The sequence below is a fragment of the Chlamydotis macqueenii genome, chromosome 1, assembly GCF_036417535.1.
Source record: "Chlamydotis macqueenii isolate bChlMac1 chromosome 1, bChlMac1.mat, whole genome shotgun sequence".
NCBI classification, from domain to species: domain Eukaryota; kingdom Metazoa; phylum Chordata; class Aves; order Otidiformes; family Otididae; genus Chlamydotis; species Chlamydotis macqueenii.
Genome location: NC_141556.1, coordinates 191,241,909 through 191,269,535, shown reverse-complemented (window position 1 = coordinate 191,269,535; position 27,627 = coordinate 191,241,909). Strand labels below are relative to the sequence as shown.

General features: G+C 40.4%; 1 protein-coding gene across 9 annotated transcripts in view; it reads right to left on the bottom strand.

The window, feature by feature from the left end:
• The window catches only part of STARD13 (StAR related lipid transfer domain containing 13), a 302,655-nt gene that overhangs the window by 40,837 nt on the left and 234,191 nt on the right, over positions 1–27,627 (bottom strand). The gene's annotated exons all lie outside the window — the stretch shown is intronic.

Here is a 27,627-nt window from a genome sequence, read left to right as displayed (position 1 = left end):
CGCTATTTAGATGTATGGACACATCTGATGCTGGACTAGGTTTCCCCTTTCCAACAGCTTTCACTGGGTAAGACCTATCCCACCCCTATGGAAGAGGTGGGGGAATCATCAGCTGGACAGGAGAATAGCCCCTCCTTATTTGGGGCGTGATGGTAGAGATAGGTGAGCATGAGGGAATGAAAGAAAATAATGTTCAAGAGGAGGACTACACAAGACGTAAAGCTTTTTGCACAGGAGAGGCAGATCCACCCCGTGCAATTACTAAAGCAGCAGGAAATGTCAGCTACACAAAAACAGAAGCTAAATTTTGAAGTGTCTCCAGAGAAACAGACTTTGTGCACTCCAGCAGTGACACACACGGTTATACGCCCAACCTCTGAGATGACTGATGTGTGTTGACAGTAGGGTCCCTCAATTTTTACCAGGCTCTGTGGGTTCATTTTACAGAATGCAGTGCGCCAGGTCCAGCTCTGCCTGGCACCCACGCTGCCTGCACGCGCAGCTGCTCCCAGAGCAACTGGAGGAACAACTGAAAGCAGAGGCTCACCCAGAGAAACATGGGTTTCTGGGGAAAGCTGGGCAACATCTCCTTGCCGCCCAGATCTTGATCGGCATCTACCAACTGAATAATTTTGGTTTACAAGATCAAAGTCAAAACACGTATCTGCACCTCTCACATTTGCAAAACGCGAAGGAATGGAGTGTGCGGGTGTTGAAGAAAGGAGACAGTTCAGGTTGCTTATTAGTCAACCTGAATGAACGAGTCAAGGGTTTTGGCACATTTGTGGCTGTAAAATCTAAGCAGCCTTAATACAAAACCCTATATATAAAACAAGCAATGGAACTGGAAAAAGAAAATCAGGCTCAATTGCTCTTCTGCATGTTCTGCCTTGCATGCGAAAAATATTTCAGTTGCAAATCTTTTTTTCTACTAAAATGCATTTGTATAGATAGGAGATGGTGGTGTGGATTTTTCCCCACGTAATTCTGTTTAAATCACTCATTACACCTCTAATGACTTTACCCACTGAAGCTCACCATAAAACCTGCTTTGAATATGCTCCGCAGCATGTGACCCACACACCTTTCTGATCCTCTGAGCACTGAGTCACGCCAGCAAATTCTGTTGCAGAAATCAGAATTCAGAATACAAGGTCTCGTTATCAAAAGTCCGATTTCCCAAAGATGATTAGACAGCCAGCAACAGCTCCGCAATGGCCGCAATCATTAGCAGTGCTGAAAAGGATTTACCACCAGGTCTTCATTTGCTTTGACATTAGCTCATGTCAAGGCCAAAAAAAGGAGTACGAAAGTACATTCAGTTCTTAACACTGCACAGAAGAATGAGCAGCTTACAGAAAACGTGGCTTTCACTATGGCACATCTGTGTGCTGAAAGCACATCTCTATTATGTTCCAGAGAGACTGAATATTTTTATTAAATGCTTGGAAACAAGACAAGTCCTTACATTTTTTTTTCTTTTGCTTAATTCAATCTCATGAAACACAAGATGAATCAATCCCATTTCAAAATGTATTTTACAACTCAGAACAGCTGTACGTACATTCTAGCTTCATCTGGCCTGGAAGCACAACTGATGGAGGCTGTGGGTGATGGAGAATGCTACCATTTAATGCTCTTATACGCTTATCATATTTCAATGTTTTTTGCAGTTGGCTGCTCAGAGGAGCTTGCTGAGGAATCTTCCTACAACCCAAGTGAGATCTAAAAAATCTCAGGTTGCAATGGGTGAATAATTTCAGGGAATAACCAAGGAAGTAAATCTCACCCACTGCTTTTTTTTCTTTTAATCTTTTGTATGAGGCTGTTTGTAACACACTGCGACCAGTCAAAAAATATTGACAAATTAATTTCTGCCTTCAAATCTTTGTCTATGTTTTCCATAAAGGAATCTACTGAGAGTATTCTAATTTTCTGAATGATCAGCCCAAACAAACAGATTCAGCCTTGAGTAAGATTTGCTAAGTTAGCTTCCAGGATATCGGGTCTTGGATATCAGCGCCCAGTTCCTTCCCTCCAGGGTGCAACCCTGAAGGACCTTGAAAACTACATGTGCCCACAGGTAGCTCCAAGGCAGCTTGTCAACAGCACAGAGAAGGGCTGTTGCACTGAGAAGAGTGATTTTAGAGAGGACACGGCTCACAGTTTTGCACTCAAGGCTGGCAGGAGCCACAGCTCCTCCCAGTGAGCCACCACTGCCCCACAAGCAGCATCTCTTTTGGTGTGACCCAAAGGCTGCTCACCCCAGAGCACCTGATGGTGAGTTTGTCGTTATGCACTGCTGCCCTGCTCTGCTTATTGAAAAAAAGTCAGCGATAATTTACCCTCTGCTTTCCACTTGCTTGGGCAGCAGTTAATGACAGTCATTAATTATTAAGGCTAGATAATAATTCAGTCACAAATATTTACAAGCATCAGTATGTCTCACAGTACTTGAATTCTCAGGGTTGGGTTTTTTTCGGTTTTCAATTGAAGCTTAACAGGAAACAAATTTCTCTTTTCCATTGCACTTTTCTACTAGTAGCAAGTTATAATTGAGATCCACACATGCAAAAGCCCTCCAGCCACATTTCTGGGGAGATCAGGGCGATGATCTCCTCATGGCCTCCATATCTCCCTCATCTACCAGCTCTTCTCAGGAGGTATGTCCAAAGTCCCCCACGTGCAGACATTGCTGCTGACTCTCCTCACATCTCACCCCAGAAGTTGCTCCTGCTTCACCGAAACCTTCAGTGCCCATATGCAAGCAGCAGTTTAAAACCTTGTCAGGCACATCTTTGATCAGCCAAGCCATCTTTTCTACCCCCCACCATGGGATTGCGTCTTTGTGTCTTAATCTTTCCTCCTACAGTTATGCCATTGTGTATTAAATGTTTATCAGAGACACTGGAACACTAGCCCAAAGCATATATCGCACAGTAGAGACTGAAGTGCAAATCTCTGATACATTTTTAAATTTATTTACAGTGGAAATAGAGCAACATAAGGACAGAGAGGTTCACCCAGGAAACGTGACAGATGTTCAGGACACAGCTGAGACTTGCCCTTGCGTCCATCTCTAGTGCTCAGCAGGTTGGAGTTTGTCTCCCACAGACCGTGCAGGTGCTCTGGCTATTCTAGGGCTGTGAAATGGAGGCAATTGCTTGTGGTCTTTTTCTCTCTTCCAACACTTTCTCTGATTCTTCACAAACTGCTTTGATGGTGCCCAGCACCACAGGAAGACTCTAGCAGCCAGCTGCCACCAAAGGGGACACCCTGTCCTGCCCACCCCATGCTAGCTGGCTCCTTCTCCTGCTTCCCTTCATGCCACACCAGCTTCTGGCTAACCCGTCAGAGATCTAGTTCAGCCCTCTAAGCTGGCAGAAACCTAAGCCCACAAAACCAAGAATGGTCTGCTGTTGGATTAGCAAGCTGATCCAGATCCTTGAAGGGTCCTGTTTAGTCCCCGTTAGCTGCATTTTAACAAGCCGAAGAAAACCAAACCACTGGACAGTCTTTCCTCACATGAAAGAACACAGGAGAACTGTCTAAAAAGTGGTCTGGAGAAAATCACTCTGTCAAGAGAAAATCATAGAAGTAAATTCATTTTTTAGCTTGGGACCTTATCACTGTCCATGAATATTGATGCTAGGATCTAGATACTACAATCCTTTTCCTTTCTAGACATCAGAATTTCATATTTTTTTTCTGCCTTTCTGCCCCTCTCTCTCTGTCTCTTCTACCTTGTGTTCTGGTGTTTCTCCCTTTTTTAAAAAAAAAAAACTATATTTTTAATTTAAGATTCAAATATCCCTTTGCACAATGCAGTGAAAGAAATAGCAACTAGAATAAATAAGGTATATAATTACCCCATCTATTGTGTTCATGTTGAATTTATGTGATAACCTTTATTATTCACCTGTCTGTAACAAATCACTGTTTATGCTCACTTTTTTTATTCCCCCTGTATTGCTCACCACTTAAAGCTGATTTACTAGACTTAAAATAAAGTTACCTGGGAGTTTTAGAGAAAATGATTAATCAGGTCATTGGGAAGGACTGCATTTTGCTGTGGAGCCATATCAGTGGCCATTCCAAGCCCATCTATTAGGTACAGGAGGGTCTCACTCTTGCAAGCATTTTTTGTCGTAAAGTAACAGCTTGGTTACAGCTCACAGGGTTTGCAGGTGGTTAGTCTGGTGCTATGCGTTACATTAACTTCTGGTCCTTGTCTTACTCTCTCCTTCAAGAGGAGGAAAACTTGTTGGGACTACAGATTTTGTACTGCATCTTCCAGAACAACATCTACCTGGCATTTTAGGGCCAGTTTAGAGGCTCAACCCTGGGTTTAACAACACCTTTTACTCTCATGAGCTGCTATGGACCTGTGTGAAAGGTGAACCAGAGAATACTCCTGGGGAGGAAACATTGGTCATGTCTTACACCTGAGGCATGCTCAAGGCTCCTCGTGTGGGAGACCTTCAGCCTTGCCTTGCTGATCTTGATACATCCCAACAAGCCATATCGCCAGCCTGATATCTTCCCAGAAGAGCGCTCATGAGGGCAGATGGGATCTGTAGGAAAGTTCACTTCAGGTTGAAGCTGTATGAGAACAGGTCTAGTGTCTTTCAGCTTCTTGCAGCCCAGTCTGAGATACTTCAATGGCCACAATTACTCTCCTGTCTCTGCATCTCATAGTTTTTAGCTTACTTACCTGTGTAACTGTTATTCTTATTTTACTGTAGGGGATTTAAAGCATTTCAGAAGTATATAAGCAGGTCAGAGATAAGGCAGGTGGGAATTAGGTGCCTGATTCCTTTAACTGCCCATAAAAATATGGCTGCGTGACTGCTCAGTTACTAACACCCTCATAAATCTAGTCTGGACAGAACAAATCCCAAATTTCTGATACCTAAACCCAACACACCATTGTCACTCATCTACTATGTAACACTGAAGGCTGATATTGAATGGCATTTGCAAAGCTACTTCAGAGCTAAGAAATTAGGTTACAGTAGGGTAAAGGTGCTGAATTGTAAAAAACAGGACAATATCTGTAAATGTGAGAAAAAATTACTTTCCAAGGTCACATAGGAAATTCACAGCAAAACAGAGGAGCACATCTATAGCCTGCAAGGAGCAGGTTAATACCTTAACTGCTAGATTATTATCTTACTTCACTACTGCAAGCAGGTTGGTGTAGATCATGGAAAAATACAAAACTTCTCATATTCCCTAAGGAAAAAGTCCTATGTAATTTCATAAAGACAGGGATAATTTTCTGTAATCTTTCACATTGCACTGTACCCACCAGAATTCTTTAAAATGGAAAATTCTAAAGTCTTATTTATAGTATGGCATACATTTTTGTGCAAAGGATATCAGTGTCTCTGAAATTATTCAGGCTTTTACTATGATTTCCTGAGAAGCCCATTTGAGGGAATGCTTTTAGGTAGAAGTCTAATGGTTTACTTCATTCCCTTCCACTCTGTAGGACTTTTCCAGAAGAATTCCAATAATAACACAAAGGTAATTGTACCATGCACCTGTAAAATTACCATTTATAGTACAAATATATCATAAATAAAATAAAACATAATCATACAATGAATTTATATGATTTTACTACACTATGGTGCATACTCTTCAATAAATCCTGATAATAGGGTTTTCAAAAGTGGAATTTCATTGGAATTATTTTATATCATGCTATATAAGTACTATTAGAGGCAAGGTTATGTTTTGCAAGCAAGGAACAAATAAAGCTGTCAAAGTGTTATTTTAATAGACCTTAAGCTTTTGCAGAATATTGTGGTACTAGTAATAATACAATAAAATATGGACCTTTTAAACTACTGTGGCTGAATATAATTCAAACGTCAATAGAAAAAGATCCTTTCAGGCTCATGAGTAGTTTCTTTATGCGTAATTCTTTACACTTGGTGAATAATAATCAGATGATGTCCATTCACACTCTGACTCCTTAGAAAGGTTGAAAGTGAGAAGCATGATTATTTATGGACATGAAAAAAAAATCTCATATGCTGAGAGATTAAAAGATTGTGATTGTTTACCTTGGAGAGCAGATGAATAAGGAATGGTTATGATAAAAGGATACAAAATCAAGGGTAATAGAAAAATAGGAAATTGGGAATGTCTAGTCACTCTACCTTGCAGCACAGGGGCAGGGAGATTAATGAAAAGGGAGGAAAGAAAAAAAAAGAAGACAATCTGAATTGACAAAGTATTTTTTTTAATTTAAAAAAATATTTTTATAAAATTCATTGACAAAGGACACTGGGATTGGGAGATGAGTGGGTTAAAACTGAGCTGGAGTCTTATCTGACCACTCACTGCTACCACCACAGATTTGGAAAAGGAGTCTCCAGAATGGAATAAATGAAACCAAACTAAAGACAGGGCTATGAGATTATTTTTTTTCCTGGTTACATGATCCCTTATATAGCTTTTTCTTCTGAGCTACTGACATTTCTATTGCTCATAGTCTGGGACTATATGAAATGTTTCTTTCAACCACTATGACAACTGCTTTGTTCCCTACTACAACCAAATTCTGCCCCGCCCAGCTGGAAGACTTCTTGTCAGACTTTTATCTTGAGCAAGGATGCATTTCCCAAGAAGAACAGTAGTTTATTTCCACAAAGAGTTAGGAACATAAGTCCCCTTTGGGTGAAATGCTGAAAGGATTGTGCTGAATTCCTTTCCTATATTAACGGGATACTGGTAAAACTGGTAGGCCTGAGATTCATAACGAGTTCATCAGGCATAAGACTTTACAGGTCTGGGAACAGTGTCTGTATTAATATTTTTACATCTAGATCTCACTAGAGCTAGGTATGCAACAGAATGATTTCTCTCATGCTAATAACGTGAAGGCAGCTACACAAATAGCATCACAACAGCAGGGAAATCACTAACAATTTGCAGTGCGGGAGAAATCTTTCTCCAACCTGCTGCACTCCACAAGCTCTTCAAGCCGAGACGTGAGACACAGCAGAGACACTGGGACACAAAAAGACCTCATGAGCAAGAAATAACCTGAGAGACTCCTAATTCAGAGTAATTAGCCACCCTTCCAGGTGGTCATCACTGCCCCTTAGAAAGCATAAAATCTGTTCCCCAGGGAATTTTCCCATTATGTAGATCTCTAAGTAACTCCCTCTGCTGAGGTACAGGGTGTTCAGCACAGTCAGGCACCTAAACATGAGAATGCAACGAGATTTGGACACCAAGTTGTCTTAATATCTGAAAGTCTCAGACATAACATTAATAACACAGTAAAGGCGTTTAATAGTGCCAACTGATGCTGAAAAGTCACATCCATGTTATACAGCTCAGCTATGTGATAAAAACAAGAGATTCAGGTCTTCCTTTGAGTGTCCTCTCGAGGTCTTTGGTTGCTGCTTATCATGACCATTTCTATTTATGGCTGGTTTCTCTTTCTCCTTTTCTTTCCATGTCTTCCATTCCTCCCTAACTTCCAGTATCCTTGTGAAACCACTTTTCTTCTTAGCCTACAATTGATTTGTACAATGCAGCACTTTGTGATGACACTAATAAAACAATAGCTTGCGTCCCACATCCCATCTTGAGGCACTTTAAACGGTTATAAAAACTGATGCGAAAGTTATATATAGGGATCACTTCATCCCTGGGTGAAATGCAGCTGCATTAGGATGAAATGTGGCAGCTGCATAAAAGAACGCTGCAGCAGTTTATGACAAGAAACAAGGAGAATACTTTATCCAGCTGAAACTACTAACAGGATTTATGAGACAGATAAAATTCAAATAATATATATATATTGGGAGCTGACAAGGACACCAGGCTCTCCTCCCTTTAGTCTTAGGAAAAATACTCTGGTATTGCTAATGGGCAGAAGTGATTAAGAGCTTGGTTCCCTTCACATCCTCCTCCTTCTCCATTAGGATTTATACCCCTTTTCTTGCCTTCTGACAGCCCCCATGAGCCTTGGCTCAGCACAGACTCGGAAAACGCAGTACCACCCACCCGTTCTTCAGTACCATGCTGCCCTTCCCACCGATTTGGCCTGCCATTCAAAAGCTGAGCACTGCTGACTTGAGAATTAAGGCTTTGATACATGAGCACTGTATGTCCACTGAAAAATGTGTTTGGATTAAGGTCTGGGAAATCTGCTTATTTAAGAGCTCTAATATAAAATATATTGTATTTTTAATGTGGAAGGTACATTCTCAAATAGGTAGAGAAGGGATAACAATCTCATCCCTTGGGATTCATTCCAAAACTTCTGGTGACTCACAGAGTCACTCTGGGCCAAATTTTGAAAACAGACTCTTATTTTATGAGCTGCTGCCTTTGGGTTCCCAAGTTAAGAGATCTAGACGACACCTAAACTTGTACATATTATGGACCAAAGAGTGGCCTGAAGACCAAAATAGCTGCTGAGCTCATATTGAAAAGGAAAATGTTGAGTTCTGCTGCCATTTAGAAAACCTTCAAGTGTATGCTCACTTGTCACTGAGATGTGCTATAAAGCGATTTTTACCATGTACCATTGATAGTTCCATAACTAACAGACATTATTAATAAGCAGTTATTGAAACATTGTAGCTGTATGTACCTATTCATGTTATGTGTTCATGTCATATATTCACGTAACATATCCACGTTATATATCTTCTATTAGATCACTACTTTTGAAGAGCGAAAGAGCAAGGGAGTGGTCCACAGGCTGCAAAGCAGCTTTGCAGAAAAGGACGTGAGTGTCTGGTGGACACCAACTTGAACATGAGGCAGCAATGTGCCCTCCTGGCAAGGAAGGCAGGCAGCATGCTGGGCTGCATTAGGAGTGTTGCCTGCAGGTCAGGGGAGGTTATCCTTCTCCTCTTCTCAGTGCTGATGAGTGCTGGGTCACATCTGGTGTCCTGGATCCGGTTCTGGGCTCTCCAGTTAAAGGAAGATACAGATTTACTGGAATGAGTCCAGCACAGTGCTATGAAGATGATTAAGGGACTGAAGCATCTGACAGATGAGGAGAGGCTGAGAGAGCTGGGACTGTTCAGCAAGGGGAAGAGAAGTCTCAGGGGAATCTCATCTAAGTGTATAAATATCTCAAGGGAGGGTGCAAGAGGACAGAGACAGGATCTTCTCAGTGGTGCCCAGTGACAGGCAATGGGCACACACTGAAACACACTCCATGTGAACATCAGGAAACACTTTTTTTTTACTGTGAGGGTGACTAAGGACTGGCACAGGCTGCCCTGGGATGTTGTGGACTCTCCATCCTCGGAGACCTTATAGTGGTCAGCCAGTACCTAAAGGGGGCTTATAAGAAAGATGGAGAGAAACTCTTTAGCAGGACCTGTTGTGATAGGATGTGGGGTAATGATTTTGAAAGAGAAGGAAGCAAATTCAGACTGGACATGAGGAAAAAAATTATTACAATGAAGGTGGTAGAAAACTGGAACAGGTTGCCCAGAGAGGTGGTTGATGCCCCATCCCTGGAAATATTCAAGGCCAGGTTGGACGGGGCTCTGAGCAACCTGATCTGGTTGAAGATGTCCCTGCTCCTTGCAGGGGAGCTGGACTAGATGACCTTTAGAGGTCCCTTCCTACCCAAATTATTCTGTGATTCTATATTCAAAAGCCATATGGACACGTTCCTAGGCAGTTGGCTGTAGGTGACCTTGCTTGAGCAGGTGAGTTCGACAAGATGACCTCCAGATGTGTCTTCCTACCCCAACCATTCTGTGATTCTGTGACTATTTCAGAAAATGTGTAAAAATAATCCTAAGCTGACCCAACAGTGAGGAGGAAAATATCTCCACCAGCACCATCACACTTCTCCTAGTGAAGAAACTCAGATGAAGACTTTCTCTAAGCTCCTCTACATCCCTTTTCTTCTTGAGGAAGACTAGCACCATTGATTTTAGGACCCAGAGAGTCACAGGAAGAGTAAGTATAAGACGTATAGCTAATAGGAAGTATATATGTATCAGTTCAAACTGTACCACTACTGGAAACTTGTCATAACTTTATACTTGCAATTCTAAGCGTTATTATCTTTGTACCTGGACTAACTCTTTGATTAGATTGCTAACACTTTAATTACAAGAGCAGTAAATTCTTCTATCTGTACACAGGGCATGTTTCTTCAGTGCACATAAATTGCATAAGGTGTTTTGTCTGGTACTTTGCCCTTGAGATCTGGTTTGAATTTGGATGCAGCAGATGGACTCCACTACATGAAGCTTGCAGCTACCCTCTGTCCTTGCAAAGTTTTGAGAAATGTCATCTCTTGCAAGGCTAGGGGAGATTTGCAGACAGCTTGAATTCAGACAGCATACTAGATGCACAAGGTTTCCGGAGTGGCCTGACACTCAGAGGGCTCCCAAGAGGATGTAGTGCTGGTCTGAGCATTAGTTTCAGCTCTCATGGGTACTCGCAAGTTCAATTAAAGATAGAGATTTAACGTCTCTGGAAGTCAGGGTTTTCAAGCTCAGTTTCGTAAACCAGAGGTCAAGTTTCAGACTTCAATGCCTTGCTTAGTTTTTCCACAATACCCAGCGTGGTTTGCATGTGTGCGGTACTGAAATTAATTGGTCAGACAGTAATTTGAGCTCATCAGATGAAAGGCACTATGGAATGCAAGAGAATGCTTCATGTTTTAATTTGAGTGAAGACAGAAACAATACCCCCAAAGATAGATGTTGTCATCATAAACTTTCTCTCTGAATTACGCAGATAAGTACGGCAAAACGTAATTCCTTATCAACGTATTAATTATTCTTTGATTATACCCTTCATGTGCTGTAGAGGTTCAAATTACATGTGGGCAATCAGATATACATCAGAGAATCACTCCCCATCTGAGGTGGTCTTCACACTGTGAATTTATATTAAACACTGAACATTAATAGGAAACTAACTCCCCTTGGAGATAATACTTTGATGTATTAAGAAAAAAGACTTCTCCGTTCTTGTTTATCATAAATTAAGATTAAAGCACTTTCTTCTGGAGTTCTGTGTGAGATGAGTTATTTGTAGTGCAAGAAACATTATAAGATACAGAACATACAGAAGAGCTCAAAGATTCAAGACAGAGCTGGGGAATCCATGGCTTGCGCACAGTGAACGTAATGTGAAGTGCTGAGCTCCCACCTGGTGTTATCAGCATCATCTGCTGTTATCAGCTGATCAGCACTACAAGCAGATCTGCCTTTAGATCCCACCATTCCCTTATTAGCTCTTTCCATGAAAGTGCCTGTATGCCGGAAGTACAAGCAAGAGCTATACCTACACAACCAGGTGACTTTAGATTAGATATTAGGAAAAAATTTTTTACAATGAGGGTTCTGGAGCACTTGGAACAGGTTGCCCAGAGAGGTGGTGGATTCCCCATCCCTGAAAACATTCAAGGCCAGGTTGGATGAGGCTCTGAGCAACCTGATCTAGTCAAGGATGTCCCCGCTTCTTGCAGGGGGGTTGGACTAGATGACCTCTGAAGGTCCCTTCCAACCCAAACTGTTCTATGATTCTACGATTATCACTGAAGTATAACAACATTATTAATATTTCATCATGCCTCAAGACTGTGGTGAAAAATCATTTATAAAATGAAGGTTAGTATAATTCCAGATATCTACTTTTTTACTGTTTCTGAGAGGATTAAACATCAAAGACCCATATCTGTTAATGCTTTTTTCCAGCTGCTATTTACTACAATAATATTACTAATGAGAGCTGCCAGATGTCTTCTTATGACTGTATGAAGAAATAAAAAATTAATAAATTAATACTAAGTACAGATACTTTTTTCATTGTCTGGATATTCTCAACTTGGTCCATCTTCCTTTTTAGAGTTACATTGATCCTATGCTGGTGCCAGATGTGATGTGATTAAGTTGGCTCTGCCATGAGCAGGTGTTGGACCGATGACCTCCGTTGTTCGATAGTTCTACTACTTTTAAAAATTATTTCAGTGACTGAAGAAATAGCACATGCTGATGTAAAGATGTTATTGTGAACTAAATTTTACCCTTTGCTTTGACTGTGCAGTGCTGTAAAAACAGTGGAGTCACACTAGTGTGTGTTTCAGCGTGATCCAGTCCAGAGCCACTAATTACGTGACTGTATGCTGATCCTCATAGAGCCATGAGAAAAACAAAGAGATCAAAGGAAACAATTACTCGCTTACTAAAAAAAGAAAATCTTTCCTCACTCTGTCTTCACAAAGGCACCCATTTTTTTACGAAAGTGCCTTCCAAACACTTCTCTCTAACACAAAATGTGGGAAAGTCAGATGAAAGGTTCTTTTTTTTACAGTAGCAGTGGAGCTACTGTTCAGACAGCTGTTCAGACTATTTCCATCATCCCTCACATGATGGAAATTTTGTTTAATTTTACTGAATAGACTTTCAATATCAAAGCAGCGAACTCAAAGGCCAGAATTTGAAGGATATTTAAATTTCCTAACTGGTAGGGTGCAGATCTTCAAAGATGTTTAACTCTCATTTGCCTTCCCAAGCACCTTTGATTCTGATTCACCTGATCCTGCCTTCTACTACCGGGTGGCTGCAGATGTAAGCGATTAAGATTGCAGCACGTGACTATTACGCATACACATCTAAATCACTTGGAAAACATGAAGAGAAAATTATAGAGCTAACAGTTTTATCAATAAACTGAAATGTTTTGGATATCTGAATTAAAATACTTCCAGAATTTTTCTTCACACAAATTGTTTTATTTCGTTCAGTCCCCTTCATAACGAAAGCTGCAGTCCATATGGCTACAGAGCAACATACAGGACTCATGCTAAAGCAATTCCTGCACAATAGCTGGACATAAACATTTACTCGCTCATGCAGGAGGGAGGAAGGAACAGGCAACTTGGCTACGTTGGTATAGTTATTATTTTTAGCATTTTGGCTGAAGTCTTTAGTTTCTTTTCCATACATTTTTTTTTATAGAAGGCCGTGGGGGTTTTACGTGCTCCTTCAAGCAAAGAACAGATTTTTAATGTAGTGAAAATGCAGGTTTTCCATTCTGCAGCTCACCTAGGTCTGTTTCCAGCTATTAAAGCCATTGTATAAAATAACTATTCCCTATAACACAAAACTCTGCTATACCAGTACTATGGGTATCCATAGTACTGACACTTCTAATTTCCTTACCCTGGTTACACCACAGAGCAAATGGAAGCCAGATTCATAGGAACCCTGTAATTACTCACCAACAGTAATTGCCAGCAATAATGCAGAATTAGCAAAGAACTAATTAGTGTACCACCCAGGACTAACAACCCTCCACACTTTTTAACTGTTATTTTTAGCTACAAGCAGGAAATAAATAAATTGCTCTTTTATCAAATAGCACGAAAGAGCTTAGGTAAGTTAGATGTTTGCAGTTATCACTCTATAAAGCTGGGGTCTGCCCTTCAGCTGCGTGCCATATTACCCTGGAAAAAGGCGACAGGAAGGCTGGAGACCTACCAGTGCCTGCTCCCTGCTGGTACAGGAAAGCAGGTCTGTGGGGTAGACAGCGGGAGACACCAAAGCTACCCAAGCACAAACCTACTATTTTCACATCAATATTTCTAGTGGAATAACAGGAGGGAACACAGAAGGGTTGGCTCTGCAAATGCCAGTGAAATACAGACCCTGGCACTTTTCAACTTGCTGGCTGAATTTCAACTATTTCTTAATCTTCTAATAGTTGATGGGAAATCAGTTGGACAGTTATAGTTGCCATCTCACGGACAGAGTCCCTTTGCTCTGATTGCTGGAGAGCACATTCTCACTTGTCTGAATCATTATTTGCCCGACTGTGGGCAGAGATGGTTTGGTCACTAGGCAGTGCTACCAGTAGATATTTGGAAAGTAAATGACTAACTCCTTGCTCAGCCAGACTTTTGGTGTGAACTGAGACACATCACTTAACACTTACACTTCAATTAAAAAAGAAAAAAAATGTTATTCCTTCCTTAGGAAGGAAAATTGAGAGACTCAATGTGCTAAAGTAGGTACTCTACTCAAAAATGTATTCCAAGTACATGAGGACCACATAGCTACCTTGCATGAGGTGGTCTTCTTTCCTTTGCAACTTCAACAATCAGGTGGCCTGGATATCAGACATGAGAGGTTTTTTTGGTGCTATTAAGGATTTTTATCCTTGGCTATCTCTAGACTTATTTATTTCACAGTGCATCTGGCCATAGACAGACACAAGACACTTGTCCTTCCAAGAAATACTTCTCACTTGGAGTTATGAGTTGTCCTAAGCCATGACCTGATTCCTGATTATTTAGAGAGCATTTATCGGGAGAGCAATGAACATAACTCCATGCTATAATGTGAGGTCAGTTTAGTCCAAGAGAGCGGCCAGTGAATTAAAAATAAACAAATAAAGATCATGAGTTTTCATAAAAACTGAGAAGAGTGTTGAAGTGCATATTTGAAATATTTCCTCCGAACTCTGCTGTGCTGCTGGCACACCGCTGCTTTAGCACTTGGTGCTTGTTCAACGTGTGCTACGTGGATGCACCAAGGTCTGCGTACGTTTGCCAAGCAGAACGACAGAAGTTATGTGACTATTTCTGAAAAATGAAGTGTGTAGGCCTTGCTCAGTTTCAGAATATGTTTCATAATCTTCAGCATTCACAGTGTGTCACTCATGGGCTTGCAACATATTCCCTCTGAACAGAAGCTGCTTTGTGCTCACCACTGAAGAAGCATGTGCTGCGAGAGTGCCATACTGTATTTTGGCAGAAGCTGCTAGAAGTAAATTTACAGAGGATTAAGGAGATGGAAGGCAGTGTGTCTTGTACTGTAATTCTGCAAAGCATTAAAATATACTGTTTAAAGAAGAGATGAGAGGTGGCTGCTATTCAAAATTTTGGGGCCTGAGGTTTGATTCGTTGGGCAAAATTTCCATTTGGTCTTCAGGAAATAAGCCCCTGAAGAGCAGCAGCTGCCCTTGCCCAGAAGGGGTGTGTGAAGACACCTCCCTCCTTCGGACATCACCTCCAGCGTGAGGCAGGAGCCGTCCTCAGAGGCACAGGGCCACTTGGACTTGCTCCAGCTGGAAGATCCCTGCCAGTGGCTGCATCTCCTCCGGTGTCAGCTCAGGGCCCTTCCCCACCTCCAGATGTGCTCCATGAAGAGCAGGATCCAGGGGCTGCTCTGGCTTTATGTCCTCTCAAGGCCAGAAGAATGAATGTATGTGCTGAGAACATGAGCCATTTTTGGCTGTCTGGTCCTACAGTAATGGAATATACAGATAAACACAAAGATTGAAAATTGGTTGTGTACACTTTGAAGGAAAAGGCAAAAGTACTTTATTTTCCAAGTCTAGCCTTTTTCTAGACTTGACCTTGGTCTGCACTTCTAAGAATCTGACTTTTTTTGATGGTTTATTTCACTTTCAGATTTTGGCAGGGTCTAGCTTCAGATATGCCAGAAGTATGATGAGATAAGTTGTTCTCCAGACAGAAACAGAAAGCAGGCAATTGCCTACAAAAGATGGTCTCTCCTATGGATTTCACTGTAAAAATGCCTGGCTCAGTTTTCAAAAGAAGCCCCTATCTGACAATGAAATCTCAACAAAATGGAAGTTAAAGATTTTAAATAACCATCTTAAGAGCCCACGTGTCTGAAACTACTGGTTAAAACGGAACATGTGATAGAGGTATTTTGATTTAGCAGATGGGCTGTATTTTGCAGTATTTTTTTCACTGTAACAGCAGTTAGAAAATAAGGACCCATGGCAGCCTGTGGCTGCTGTATTATGCTCCAAAAACTCACTTACTACTAAGTAATCACACTCAGGTACTGAAAATTACAGTTCTTTATTTTCTGGTAGAGCTTCAGCTTTAAAGACAAACAATAACTTAAACAAACCAGCCTGGCCTCCACTGGTTTACCCGCACTGGAGAACGCACACGGAAGGTAACACTGCCAAAAGGTGAAAATTAGAGCTGTGATGCTCCATTGGCTGATGCTGATTTTGGGAACAGAGCTGGGATTTTCATTAATCTTTCTGCAACTCCAAGTCAAAGCTGATTGCTAAAAGTACCTTCAAAACTGAGTCTACAAAGCATCCTACACGTTTAACGCATTTCAGAGCATTCCCTTCATTAATTGTTTACTGATCTAGCCCTTTCTCATCAGTGGTAGAAAAATACACTGAATGCTCACCACCTGCAAGCTTGAATCCCCCTGGAAAAAAACTTTTTCAGAAAATGTTATTGTGGTGAAGACTTTCAGGGAGTGCTAGACTTTTGAAGTTTCTCATGATGTTTTGCATTTTTCTTCTACATGAAGGGCAAAAACCTCATCTGGCTCTCATTTGAATTCTCAATAGACTTCAGAAAGGAAATTCCAACCAGAAGTGTATTCCTACACCTAAAATCTATGTGGGAATGATGCTATATGCTTGTCTCAAACCAATAGCAGCCAGGAGAATTGGAGCTAAGGCTGGGTCAGCAGCAGACCCGGTTGTTCCACAAAACGGTAAGGGTCTCAGGAGCTGGTTTTATAAATCAGGCTTCAATAGGACACATTAGAAGCTTAGCGTTAAGCATATGTTTAAAGATCTAGTTGACCTGTCTTCACAGCAGCGATTTGGTTGTCCATGTAGAATATTTATTTATACAAATGGGGATTTCTGGATATAAAGGGTGGGAATCATCTCACTTATCTGCAACTGCATTGGAACTATTTCTCTCAAGTGCTCCTGAAGGCTATGGAGAGAAAGAGGGACTTCCATGAAAATATTAATCTTATCTTAAAATTAATGTCTAAAAGAGGTGAAATGGCTTGTGCCCAGAAAGTGCTCATTCTTCTCTAGTGACTACACAGAGAATTTGCAAGGAATAGGCATATAAAGCTAGAGATATCTCCAAGGACCTGAAAAAAATTTTTCTTTGAGGCATCTCCTGTTAACGTGTTGAGTGACTTAAGGTCCATAATTTCACCTATTTGCATTTGATTTTCTCCATTTGCAGTGTTGGCGTAAATGATCTCTATCGGTGTTTGCACAGGGATTTGAGATTTGTGTAGGAACATTCCTGTGCAAGTTCTCAGCGTTACCACAAACAGCACGTATTTCCCACACAAAGAAAGTCATTGAATTAGAGTTACTTGACCTCAGAATCCACTAATCTCAAACACAAGCAAGGAAATAAGTACTTGAGTTGTACACCCCATCTGTGTCTTGTTTGTCACTTCACCTGATGGTTTCCATAGGAGACATGTATATCACACCTATTAGAACTAAGCTGCCCTTATCCAGATTTCCCCTGCAGTTGATGCTATACATGCTTGATATTCAGGTTTTCTATAAGTATCTTAAGCTTATAAACAACTCCAAGTATTTCTAATTTTTAGAATTTGCTAGAAAAATCCTTTTCTTTCCCTAAAAATGTGTCTGTCTCTGCACAAAGATGTTAGGTCAAAGCACAGGGCCAGCACAACTAGATCTAAGTTCAAGTCAAGTGGAGGGCAGGTCTTCCCAGACCTCTCAGGGAGGTAAGCATCTCCACTTTCCTGCGCCCTAAGAGCACTTTCCTAGCTCTCCTTAGACGTATCAAGTTAACGGGTTGCTCAGAGCACAACAGAGACTGATGTGTGAACGTGACGCTGGCAAAGCCTCACCAGAGGATTCTTATAACCGATGTGAAGACAATATAACTGATTTGTAGATACATAACTCTGCACCTTTCTCACTGTATTGGTGTCCTGCAACTGTTGTTGATTGTCTTCCTCCCTGTGCTTTTCTTCTCTTTCAGTTTAGAAACTTTGGGAAGAAACTTCTAATAGCGATTTGTTTGTGCCATGCCTGTTTGGCATGCTGTGCTGCACTATTACACAAATAAACATGGAACACGATGTAACACCACAGCAGCAGATTTAACTAAGATCCAATTGTACTTGATGCCATCTGGATGTGGGAAGAATGTTCCCTTAAATGAAAAATCTTCGACAGAAAAACAAGTTCATCCTTCACAAGTATGTACCATAACACAGGACAATACACAGTCTTTGACTTATGACTTCATCCTTAAGAAATTGGCCTAGCAATGGCATTTCTCCTCCAACAGGCAGATGTGCTCTCTGTTATATTGTTCCTTCTGCACAAATCTGAATTTGGGGTATCCTTTAGAACTACTACAAACTTGTTTGCTAGGAAGAGGTAACCTGTCTCAAATAAATTACCTCTGGCTGAGCCAGGCTACTGCCTCTTGATTTAGATGACAAGACTGTAAGGAGCTAAAACAAATAGTCTGTATTTCCAGGTGCAATTTATTAATTTAACAGTCTCATTTTTACTGTGTTCATCACAGCAGAAACTCAGTGACAACCTCAGAAAATACTTTGACTTGTAGTACACAGCCACCTAAAAAATTAACAATGAGTTCTTTTCTCAAAAGGATAAACACATTTCCAACACTGAGGCCTTGGAAGAGGAAATACCTCAGGGAGAATATTGTTATTAGGTGACACTGAGCAAATACTTAAGCAGGAGTGATTGAAGCAGACTGTGTACCCTAAGGATTTAATGAGCAGCTTGGAGGAACTGATGGCCTGAGGCACAGCCTCAGGTCGTTAAACCTCAAATGGTTATTAATCCCTAGGAAATGCTTTCTGTCAAGGTCATTAATGCTATTACACAGTGGAAATTGAGGGTGTTTCGAGAAATTGGCATGTAGTCTGTTTGCAGGAGAAATGCTCTCAGTGGGCACAGGCAGGTCATTTCCAGGAGGATGCTATGGCGCCCACGAGCCACCCGGCTTGCCTGAGCTTCCATGTCACTCTCTGCACCATTTCTAAGCTAAGTCGCTTTTTTGTAGTGTCACTACAGGAAATTTATCATGCATTGAGCAGTTAAATTAGCAGCTCGGCGTAACTCCAAGGGATAACATTAGCTGAAGTCCCTCCTGCTGAGTAGAGATAACTTAGCATATGTTTTAAGGTCAGAGCCCTGCGCTGCTCTTGACTCTTTTAAGAATAAAAATAGGAAATCTGATTCAATTGATGAATACACTAATGACTATAATATTTGACTGAAGGGTGAAAACGTACAGGCGTTAGGATCATTACCCTTTTCTCAGAGTTTTCTAGGATAAAAGTCTCCCTCCATCTCACTGACTTGAAGTAGAAATAGCAGTAATAAGAACAAATATATCCACTGGCGACTGCGAGGTTAACACCAAGAGCTGGACCAGCAGGCAGGGAAGGGCAGTACGTGGTGAGATCTCAGTCTGGGGCTTCCCTCTTGGATCCCTTCTCTACCTTGGGGCGCCTTGTGCCTCAGCTTCACAGTCACGGCTGTTACTTTCCCATCAGGTATGGGAAATGCTGGTGCGTGGATCCCATGACTTTTCACAAATAGGGTCTAGAGTGCGGCAGTTATTTGTTTAGTGTATTTCATGTAGCTAATAGTCAAGACTGGTTGTCAGGCTTGGTGATATTTTTTTTCCAGACTCTGCTGCTGGTTTATGATTTGAGATGGGCAAATAAAATCCTGTAATCCTGTTAAATTATCTTTGTGCATCAGCTCTTCTTACATGAAAAGGGCCATAACCATACCTACTACAACAGATATTTTGAACTCTGAATTAGATCTATTTACAAGGGACCTGGAGATCTTTGAGTTCAAAACTATTATTTCGTAATGATCAAGGCTTGTTTCTCAAGGCAATGCAACAGACTGCAATTGCCTAAATCTGTTCCTTCTGCTCTAAGCAGGGAAAACAGAAAATTGTTACATAGCAGGAATCACTATGATTACATCCCTGAGGATGATTTAGCACCCCAATTATGCAGCTGTCCAAATTAAGAGAAGAAATCTTTCTTTATCAAAGAGCCTGAAGAGATTTAGAAAGCAACAGTATATTATACTAAGTAAAAAGAAAGCACAAAAGGACATAATGATCTATTTAATTCTTCTAACAATGTCTGCATTAAATGATCAATGCTTAGACACGCATTGCAATTTACTGTTTGATTAAGTGCCCTGACATTCACTGGCATCAGCCAGTGCATCCTTACTAAATGGAATTTATGCAAATGTTATTTCAGTTATATGTCTCTACATAGGTGTCAGGAACACACCCATCTGTGGGAACCAGAGGGCAAATTCACTGTTATTCTTTAGTCTGATTGGTTTCCTGAGAGCTATTAATTCAATGAAATTGTTAAATTATTGGAGTACAGAAAAGCACTTTAACAATTATATTAAGAAAAAAACACCTCTGTATGATATGACTACATAGTTTTTGACTATATAGTTTTTGCATATATTTGGGTCCTTGATTTTATAAAGCATATAATATGTATGTTTGAGCACTGATACTATTAAAAAATGAAGTTACAGTCTTAAAATGTAAAAAATGAAGTTACGCTTTTAACATATAAATATAGCTGAATATTTCTAGAACGAAACTTTCACTTAATTTATGGTAGACATAATTCCAAATACCTGAAGAACTGCATGCATGTCACAGTACAGAAAATTTTATTTGGCAGTACTGGCTTAGACATGGCTGTGAAGCCGTAAATCAGATAAAACAACTATTTGGACACTAAATTATTTTTGGACTTGGAAAATTCCACTAATGCTATATTTTTATAGCAGTATGTTCCTGTAACCTAGATTGCAGTCAAGACATACATTTAAAGTTGTCTCCTTCTGAATAAAAGATAAATTTAAACTTCTGCTTCAAGGGATCCAACTGTGCAGCTCAGTGCTGTCTTCAATAACATGACTTTCCTGATCAGGATTTTCGACAGATTTGTGTCATCGAAATCGCTGCACTTAAGCATGTCTAACACTCATTTCTTTCCTTGCTTTGCTGGATTGTGCCATAAGGCACTCATCACACCATTTACGTAAGAAGTAGATTTGAAAAAAAAAAAAAACCCACATGTCCTTGATCTCTTTCCTGTTTTCAACAAAACAGACAATTGCTTACTGCTGGACTCCTTTTCTTTTGTTTTCATAAGTATACCTCTTCTTTCTGACTCTCCACCTTTTTTTTTTTTACTATCTTGGTTTCCACACCTATCCTACTAATGCTTGGGATTCTTCAGTGAGTTCTCTGTCAAATTTCATTCCTCCATTTGTTCTGGTCACTGAGTTTAGGAAAATGTTGAACTCCACTGTCTGTGAAGGCAGTCACATTTCCTTCAGTGGATCTTATGCAAACATAGAGTAAGGAATAACTTGATAAATATCACCATCTGACTCAGATACTTGGGATTGATAATAACTGTAGTCACATCCTGTAAAATGATCAGTTTAAAAAAAACCACTTGGGTTTTTCTCCTCCCAAGAATGACCATGCTCATTTTTATCTCAAAAAGATTTCATCTAAGAAGTTGAAATCAACCATAGAAAATAAGGCCAAAGTGGAGAGTGAAAGTTCATCTAATCCACTCTCTGTCAAAACCTGCAGGACTAATATTTACTCTTCCTTAGAGGAATTATGGATTCAGGACAAGTCCAAAAAATATATACTCTGAGATACACCTGACCAAATAGGTTGCTTTGGTCTCAAGCTGGCTAGGTGGCAAATTTACTACTCTTTGCTGAAGTAGATATTTTGATGATACAGTTCCAGCTCTGTTCTCAGATGGAGACATTAACTCGAGCACTGTTTGGCCACTGCGGCTGGAATGCACTGCTTATTTTTCCAGCCCTTGCATTTAACTGCCTCTGGATTGCCACACCTGTAGCTATTCAGAAGAAACTTGGTAAACTTCTCTTCTTTTCCTGTGAGCAGTATCTTATTCCTGCTGTGCTAGCATCTCAGCATCATTTGCATCCCTGCTTACAGAAATGATGCTGCTTCATACAGTGCTGCTTTCCACGGTTTGTAAGGGGTGCTGGATGATAACCTCAGCTGCAGTGCCCAGATTAGTTAACCCTGACTTCTTCTGATGAATAAAAAGAAGAAGAAAAGTATGAATAAAATTATGAACGAAAGAGTAGGTCTCTCCAAACTATCACAGACTTGTTTGGATGAGAGGTCTGCACAACTGTGAGTTTCAGAAGGCAGCAGAGAGGATTCCAGGAAAGCAAAAATACCAGTGAATGAAAAGCTAAGAATATACTTTGTGTGAAGCATAGAAGAGAAAATTGCCAATTCCTCAAATAACATTGTTTATTTAACAGTATTCTGTTGGGGGGAACTACGTAACTGCAATGACTATGAGTAACTGTGCAGATTACCATGAAAGTCTACTCTTAAGAGAACAATATTTGTGCCAGGCAAATACCGCTCTTCTAAACAGTCCATGGTTATCCTGTACAGGGCACAACGAACAGAACGTTTGCCAGACCAGCCAGGAGTATGTTCTTTCAAATAAAGAAAATCCTCAAATTATATTAAAATTTGTGGTAAATATCTTTCCAAAACCGTATTTCACAATGAACATTTTTGCCAAACACCAGACGCTCTGACTAATAGAAAATAACCTGAAGAGTACATTCTTATTTAGTATGAGTGAAAATATCAGAATTTAGCCTCAAAAGCTTGTGTATGCAAAGCCTTATGAATTGTTCATAGATAATAATGACTGTTTTTCTCTGCTTCTGCGAAGAAAAATGCTCAGTCAAATATATATTTACTTATATATGACAATCCAAAAAGATTGACAGGATTTGAAGAACCAAATCTCTCTGTGTATAACCATGTCTCTACATTTAGCTGGTGTCTCTGCAATCCTCAGCATACATAAAGTAGTAAAGAAGCAGTAATTAGTATTACTTTGCTGTCATATTATTGTTTTGCTTCAGTCTCGGAGCCTGAGCAGTAGCACTCCCCAATGACCTCCTAAAGTACCAATGCAGAGGTCGCACAACTCCTCACTGCCTCCTTTTCTCTATTTCCTTTCCTTTAAAATATTTCAAGGCTGAGGTAATAGCACACAGAAAAGATCTCTCTTCCAATGCAGACAGGTTTTGAAGCAATGCAGTAGGCCTATCCCAAAACCCAGGAATTTGCAAAATTTCAATTTGCACACATTGAGTGCGAGCGTTACTGAAGGCAACTCCTGTACCGCTAAGCTGAGGGATATCTGCTTCCCAGCCGAACACCTGTTGGCTCAGTTTTATGCTGCAGTTTACAATTTGTCTTGGTAGCTCACCCTATGCGCAATGAAGAGAATCCAACTAGATTTTGCAAGGAATCGCATGAAAAAAATCTCCAAATGTCCGCTACTGTTGTTTTCCATTTTTTATGATAAGGAAGTTGTCGTTGCAGTTAGAAAGGAGAGAAATACAGATGCAAAAAGAACAATTTTAAAAGCTAGTCTTAGGAAAAGCTGTTTTTCAAGTGTCTGTCAGGGAGACCAGGTACAACTGCTATGCTCCATTAATTTTAAATGACATCTGCCCATCAGCCTCCAAAGCCTCCAAGACTTTATAATGCCTTGAAATAAAAAGGCCAAAACGTTTCCCTCCATAATTTTGGAAGACATCAGGGCATTAGCATATGTAGCAAGTGTAAGGACCTTTCCAGAGCAGCCTTTAAGAGCTGTGCGCTAACAGAGCTGCTCAAAGGACAGCAGCCAATTGTGAGTGAGACCAGTAGCACCAGCTCATTTGTACCACGATAATACCACATACCCCTAAGGCAAATACAGCTTTCAGGACAGGAAAAAAATGAGAAAGGACAGCATCACAAAGGAGTCCCCAGGAACATCATCCTTAACTGAAATGCAATACATAGTTTTACCTTGGGTTTTTACCTTGGAATTACCTAGGAATTTACTTCATAATTATTTCATACACAGCTACACAAAATCTGTAAGATATTTGGATCCCTTCTGCCAGCTCCCACCCCGCAAATAATTTCTACTAGAAATATCTGTAATAGCTACCAAGAAGTAAAAGCACACAGTACTGGGCATCTCCCTTGACTCCAGGCTGTGATATATGTATCTTGTTTTTGTGTACATGAGAGGTGCATGCTTTCACAGCACTCACAGGGACTTCTAGTTAGGAACAGCTTCCTTTAATAAAAAGCACAATTGAGTATATTTGGAAACAATTTTCATTTCAGACTTTATGTTTCTCCTACAATCCTACATCCTAACCACAGTGAGAATCTTTTTCTAAAAAGCAGTCTCCAGACTGCCGAATCTTCCTTTCAAGAATTATTTTTCTAATATCATTGCTGCCTCCTGTCTCTGCCACTGTTTTCTCAAGTATATGGATCTGACCATCTAAGCTTCCAGGAGCCCACTACAGTAACCTTACAGTCATCTCTTCCTTTGTTCATTTTCAGTGTCTGCTGTAAAATACTTAAGTAGGGAGAGTAAGTAATTCATCTGCAATGAATGCATGCTACCTTGAGGCTACCAAGTCTTTCCTCTCTTTAATCATTTCCTAAGGATGATATGTTGATTCAAATAGGAAAATCCATACCTGCAATCGAATATAAAGGATGTCCTGAAAGAATTATTGATTGGACCACTGTAAAGACAAGAGCGCTAAGGGGAAGACACTTCAGAAGTATTCAAATTTGGGCTTATACTGAATATGTCCCTAATCTGAAGATATTTTGATTTAAAGTACATACTCATTCATGCTATCCCTTTTAGAAATCTTCTTCTGTCCTTAGGTTACAAGAGACTCTCTTCTTAAAGTGTCTTCTGACTGTAGATTAAAACATACTCAGTGCTTTACCTGTTAAATTTCCCACTCACCCGTGTTTCCTCCTGGATGAACACTCTGCCACTTAGAAGCCCCTCACACCCTTACCCACACGAAGAGAAGTCACATTTTCAAAAGTGGAATTTAACTTCTATCAAGTTTCTGAAGGAATAACATCAGCATTGCTTTTTTAATACTGTGCTCCTTTATTCAGGAGGGTTATTCTGCTGCCAGTCTAGGAGGTGAGCCCTGAAGGGCTTTCAGAGTAATGCTCAGGGCCTTCAGGTTCAGGCCAGATGTTTTTCCAAGAGTGCTCTGCTCCCTGAGGGCATCCTGTGAGATAAGGACACTGCTCTGACAGCCTGAGATGGTGCTTTGTGTTCTCGCCGTGAGGAGACCCGATATCACCCGAGATGGATTCTGCAGTGATATCCAACCGTGTGAAAACACACTACAAGTCTCATTTGAGAAATAATAAATATGGCTATATTTTTATTACTGTTCTCATGCAGAAACTATATGACCTGCTGTGCAAATAGCAGAGTACGCTCTCCCTGAGATTAACATTAACTTGAAGCTTTTCAAGTAGAGATTTCTTTCCTGAAGTGTAAGTGTACACAAGTCCTACTCGGTCCAGGAGACGGTGCATATGAATTGGCACTAACTGAGAATGGAGAACTGTTTCATCCATGAAGTAAGACAGAGTTCCTCCCCTTTGCAGAAGTGGTGACAGCACGAGAAGGTCCTAAGCCAAGCCTGAAGGTTTATTGATGTGTATTATAGTGGATCACCACAGACTGAAACAGAAAAATGATTATGCAGATTCAGAGTGATAAAAAAATCCTAGAACAGCTTTAGAAGGAAGCTGCCTGAGGTTTGAAAGCAAAGGATAAATCCTATATTAGAAACACTTTGATGGATTCCACATGCTAAATATTTTTGGCACTGTAATATATTCAATTTCTGTGACTTCTACTGAACCATTTGTGTCAATCTGATTTTCCAGAGGAAAATTAGTTTTCCAAAGTAGCCAGTAGCATCTCTGGCTGCCTTTCTTGAACTGCTAGTAGCTGAATTACATTTGGATAGCTCAAGACAAGCTCCGAATCAACGGAAAAAACTTATGCCCATTCATAGCTATTTTTTTTTTCATATTCTGAAGAATAAACCATATGTGTGAGCCATGATATTTTTATAACTGTAAATGTGGAGACACAGGAGATGGGAAGCTAAACACAGCTTTCATGAACTTCTAAAACTCTCCTTGACTGCACATACATTTTAATATAGTTTGAGATCTTATATGCAAGTTTATTTCTCTTTTAAACATTATTTAATAGAAGGTACACAGAGTTAATAATACTTTTAAAGGTGGCAAAATAGGAGATGACCAAAATAACTGTCACTTTATAGGTGCAATGTACTGATATAACTTTAGCCATCTATAAGCTGTATAGTTGCTTACTATGCTTGATAAGCTCAGACCAAATTCATCACTGGCTATCCATCTGCTGGGCTGGAATACCTTAGGGATGAACAGGCAGGGTGAGTCCCATATTTTCTTTATGATGAATTGCTCAACAATTTTTCACTATAATAATTTAAAAGATTTTATGGCAAACCTAAAAATGTATTCCTTTTAAGCCTGTTTCCACAACACAACTCAGAGCTTCACCTACTAATTTCCTCATAATGCTTTTAATTTCTGCTTGTGTTACAGTATATTCGTACTATTGCTTCCTAAGGAAATCATATTCATACCACCTGTCTCTTTGGGACACCTCCCTGCGCCCCAGTATAATTTCAGAAACTACTGGCCAGTTTCAGTCAAATCTGACAGGGGGAGCTAGGTCTCAAAGTTACAATGTTTTAGAAAAGCTGGTGTTGGGTAGAGGAAAGCATACAAATTAATATTCCAGGGAATTAGTATTTCAATGGAAATTTGTGGGGTGACCCACGATTCATCCTGAGAAGCAGCAGACAGGTGGCTGAAGAGTACACAACACTCTGCATCAGCTATAGCATCAGTACCACTTTTCCAACAAATATTTAAGGGAGGGGAGAGAGATACGGGGAGTGGCATGAAGAGGGGAAGTAAGGACTTGGTTTCAGTGAGGTGGGGGGAAGGAAGCCAAATCCATAGGAAACTAGGCTGCACTGATGCTAGTGCTCAGAAAGCAATTCATTTAGCTCAATTTTACAATATTCTCCAAGATGGGAATAAAGGTCAACCACTACTCATCACTGAGCAATGGGCTGCTCCAATTTTTGGCAGCTCCAGAATGACTCACACAAGGAACATATCACTGCTGCATTCTTCGCCAGTATTGCAGGAGTGACTGCATAATGTCCTCATAGCATAATGCCCTCACATTGTCCTCATCGCCCCATCCCTCCCTTCTTTAGAAACTCCAATAGAAGAAGATGCTGAGGGGCTGTGGCACTGACTAGGAGCTCTGTAGGCTATCTCTGCCCTGAACTATGCACTTGCCTAGGTCCAAAAAAGCTCCTAAAAGAGTAATTTGCAAGAAAGGACCCTGGGGCATTGTATTTCCCAATGCCACAGACCTACTAAGCTCTGGCACAAAGCCCATAGGAAAAACAACAAAAAATAAGGAAATAATCATGCCCATAGAAAACTAACAAGCAGCCAGCCATTCCCTAAATACACATCAACTCCAATATCATCGGAGACTCATCCTCTGTTCCACAAACCATGTCACAATCAAAGGCTGTACAAAGCCCACCTTCTACCAGTACCAGCCAAAACCATGTAATGCATCTACCAGAACAAAGCTTCTACTCAGCATTTTTTGTGGTGCAATGGGAGAAATTTGCACAAGTGTTAGTATTATTTATATGTTACTATTATTTATGTTTCATTACAAACCTCAGCCAAAGTCAGAACCTTATAACAGTCAGTGCTGCTCAAACACTCAATGACAAACAAGCTGGTGCCTTAGA